Raw genomic sequence first — 4,467 nt, 5'->3', positions numbered from 1 at the left:
AAAATAAAGATGAGCCTTGTGTATACAGAAAAGTAAGTGGGAGTGCTATCACTTTTTTGGTATTATATATGGATGACATCCTAATCATTGGGAATGATGTAGAAATGCTCTCCACAATAAAGGCTTGGCTATCTAAACATTTTTTCATGAAGGACTTAGGAGAAGCATCATATATTTTGGGTATTCAGATCTATAGAGATAAATCTAAGATGATACTTGGCTTATCTTAATTGTCAAAAGGTTTGGCATAAAAAATTCTAAGAGAGGTCTCTGATGAGAAATAGAATATCACTTTCTAGGAGTATGTCCCTAAAGACTCCTATAGAAAGGATAGACATTGATATGATACCCTATGCATCAATAATATGATCTATCATATATGTTATACTATGTATCAAGCATGATATAGTGTATGCTCTAAGTGTTAGGAGCAGATATCAAGTGGATCCAAGTTTGTAACACTTAAATATAGTAAAGTATATCCTTAAGTACTTGAGAAGGACTGATGATCTTTTATTGATATATGGAGGAGGTAGTCTCAAGGTTGAGAGCTATATAGACTTGAGTTTTCAATTCGATGTCGATGATAGCAAGTCTAATTTAGGGTATGTGTTCACCCTGAATGGAGGAGCAATATGTTAAAAGAATTCCAAGTAAGATACTATTGCTGAGTCAACCATAAAGGCGGAATACATTGCTGCAGTAGAAGTAGCAAATGAGGGAGTCTGGATGAAGAAGTTCATCATAGATATGGGAGTTGTACTATGCACAAGGAGCGGATTCCCTTATATTGCATCAACAATTGGGTTATTTCTCAATCGAACAAACCTACACCTAATCAGAAATCCAAGCACGTTCTAAGGAGGTTCCATTATATAAGAGAGATCATGGTCCGAAGAGATGTAGCAATGAAAAGAGTTATATCCGAAGATAACATCATAAATCCACTAATGGAGTCATTGTCTTAAATTGTCTTTGATTGTCACAAGGGTCTAACAAGGATTAGACATGTAGGTAATTGGCTTTAGGTTAAGCAGGAGATTGCTAGTCATAAGTGCCCTATAAGCCAATCACGTGAGTGATGGCATGCGTGACATGCTACGTAATCTTTTTACTTATTATTATTATTAGTATTTTCTCACTTTATGTTGTATGCTACATATATTATGATGTTTATGGATCTGTACAATGGAAATCAAATCGTTATGAGATTACGATAATGAGACTGATTCACTTTTAAACATAGACCCTAAATAATTCCAATTATATGTTACTCGAGAGAGACATTGAGATAGTAGGGTAGACTGGTGTATTATATATCCATCTATATAATGGAGATAGTTAATTTCATAGCTGCTCGTGTGGGGACACTAGGGATACAATGTAAGTGCTCATTGGAGAATGAGTTCACTGATTGATCCGTTCATGGAATAATGGATGGTTGATGATATCTCATTATTAGACAATAATTCTGTGGTCCAAATTGTGTATCTAGTCCTTAGACTTAAGACACTAATGATGTCCTATATGAGTACTCTACTCTTTGACACTAGACTTATAGGTTTGGAAGTTTCCAAATCTAACATAGTTGGTCATTGGGAGTGACAGTCAACCTTACAAATGCAATTGAGTATCGATAGAGGATCATTCACTCACGATATCATAAGAGGAATATCCTATGTATTCTTGCTGAGGCAAATCCCTAGCAGGATCATTCATATTGAGATAGATAAGTTCTTTTGGAGAATCTAATTAGAACGAGACTTAAGTAAATTCTATATGGGCTTGACAGCACCATACCTAATATACGATCTTTGGAATATTAGATGAATGATGGACTATAGATACATAGTAACTAAGGACAAACAGGTCCAATGGATTTGATCCATTTGTATCGTCTATGGACTATGGTGTAGTGGCATAGTACATCCGTAGTTGATGAGTCGAGTAAATTATTAAGGAGATAATAATTCACTGAATTAGAAGGAGTTTTGATAGGTATAACTCATTATCAGCTGGCCTAGAGGGTCATACATAGTAGGTGTTGTGACGAGTAGAAGTTCGGATATGAGATATTTGTTAGAGCCATTATTTTATTGAATATCCAATAAGCCCCTGAATTATTAGATATTTTGGGTGAGATCCAATAAGACTAAATAGAGACTATTAGATAGATATCTACTAATCCAAGAGGCTTGGGTAATTAGACAAAGATCCAATATCCAATAGGGCAGAATCCATTAAGGTTAAGTGGCAAGAACCTCTGTAAATATGAGAGCCTAAAAGGTGGCATAGGTTAGACAACTCTAGACCACCCCTCCTATACTCTTACCTCTTCTCTCCCCCTCAACAGACAGTCCTAGTTTGGGGTGTGTGGATAGCAAGAAGGGCCGACCCCTTCTTGATCACATAGTGCACATGGAGAGGAAGATCGTACAATAATTTGAGGAGTGTCTTTGCCACATCTACTATGTGGATCACCACTAAAGAGGAAGATAGTTAAATTTCTTCATCCACTCCTATATATTTAGGATTTTTCAAGAATATACGATCTCCGCAGGTAACAAATCTCACTTGATACATATGGTTTTCGGTTTTACGATTTTTGCGCATCAATCTTCGCACGATGATGAGATTTTTTTTTTGGGAAATTTGTGTTTTTTTTTTTCTTCCACTGCACATGTGATGTTTTGATCAGATTTTCCAATAGTATCCTTGGTCGTCTTATAAACCCCAAAGTAAGAATGAAATAAGTTGAGGGTTGGATTATACTAGCACAACATTGTAGCATTCCCTGATGAATGCAATGAGATAATGCTATGATTTGAGAATATGATATCCTCCACCATCAGAGGCACATCGGGCTGAGTGGATGGAGGGGGAATTAGAGTATAATCTCTAGCACATTGACATACATATATTAGGTCCATAAGGTTGAATCCATGGTCGAGTTATCGACATCTCATACTTGGTTGAGTTATAGTAATTGATGTATGGGTGCTTGAGGAACTTGAGGGTTGCGGTTAGGGTAGAACTTGGTCATAGAAATCCTTCATAGTTTGAAGGTCTCTCTCAACCTTTGAACCCACCCTCGGCATCCCCTCTGAGGAGGAAAATGATGGAACCCTTTCCGATCTTAAGCTATCTAAAGATAAGACTTTAATACCCTCGACCATTAAGAGGCTAAAGAATCTAAACTTGGATGAATAGGAGGAGGCCATTTTCTACCTCTGGACTAGGATAGAACTTCAAAAGACTTGGGGCTAGAGGTGGGGAGGATGAGGACTTAAGGATTTAGAAGGCTCAAAATGCAAGTAAGACCTCTTCTATGCTGGAGGGACTCTTTATAGCTCTAGACATCTACTCATTGCCTTTACATTCAAAGAGAAAGATGATCGATATGAGCATTGATTCTGACAAAAGTCTTACTCTTAGAGCCATTGTTATTTAATGCACCCTTCGTAAGCTGAATATTGAAGGTTGACTAATGGATCCTTCTCAGGTTTAGCATCAAAGATTATTCAATATACCTTTTTCGTGTTAAGCATTGAATATTATCTAACGTGTCCTCCTCAAGTTAAGCCACAAAAGTTGTTCAATGTGCTCTATTTAAGGCAACTATCTAAAGTTATCTTATATGCTCCAATAATCAAAAGTCACTAAATGTATCTTTTTCGAATTAAGCATTGAAGATTACATGATGCATCTTTAAAGGGCTAAGCATCGTAAGTTATTTGATGCACTCTCATTGAGGTAAGCATCACAAGTCACTTAATGCGCTCGTCCTCGGGCTATGCATAATAGTCCCTCCAAGACATTTAATTTATAAAATTAAACGACAAGGCCATCAAAGACCAACATCTCAAATCATGAGAAGAATTTCACTTTACCTCCTATTCAGAAGTACATCGAAGTATAATTTTAGAGGGACAAATGCTACGAGAAATATTCATCTCTAACTAGAGCTTGACATATGGCCAACCACTTTATCAAAAAATGATAAAAGTTAAACCACTAGATATGTCATGTCAATAAGATCAGAAAATTTTTTTTTAAAAAATTTTAATTATGGGAAACTAAAAGTTCAATTATAAAAGATAATAACAAGCATGAATATCGAGGTCATAGACCTCTCTCTCAACTTCCAAATCTATATTGAGAGTCTAACTTAAACGTCAGATGAATATATCGAGAAACTCATCTAAAATCGATCTTTTTAGGTTCCTTGGGCTAGAGCAAAACCCCTAAGATAAATCGAGTCTAAATCAAGTTAGATTGATTAATTATGTCAAATCTACTATCAACTTCGAATTCATGTCCTAGAGGATTTTCTTGGATGGGGATGGTATGCAATATGTCAAACATCTCAATAGCAACATGAACTTTGGCAATACAATCCAGCTTTAATATCAAAGAAGCTTATCTTTGTTAAATTTTATGCATTAACTATTATTGTATTGGTTGCCT

Source organism: Musa acuminata, chromosome BXJ1-1 (assembly GCF_036884655.1).
Source record: "Musa acuminata AAA Group cultivar baxijiao chromosome BXJ1-1, Cavendish_Baxijiao_AAA, whole genome shotgun sequence".
NCBI classification, from domain to species: Eukaryota; Viridiplantae; Streptophyta; class Magnoliopsida; order Zingiberales; family Musaceae; genus Musa; species Musa acuminata.
The sequence above is the reverse complement of the archived record's forward strand: the minus strand, read 5'-3'. Positions refer to the sequence as shown.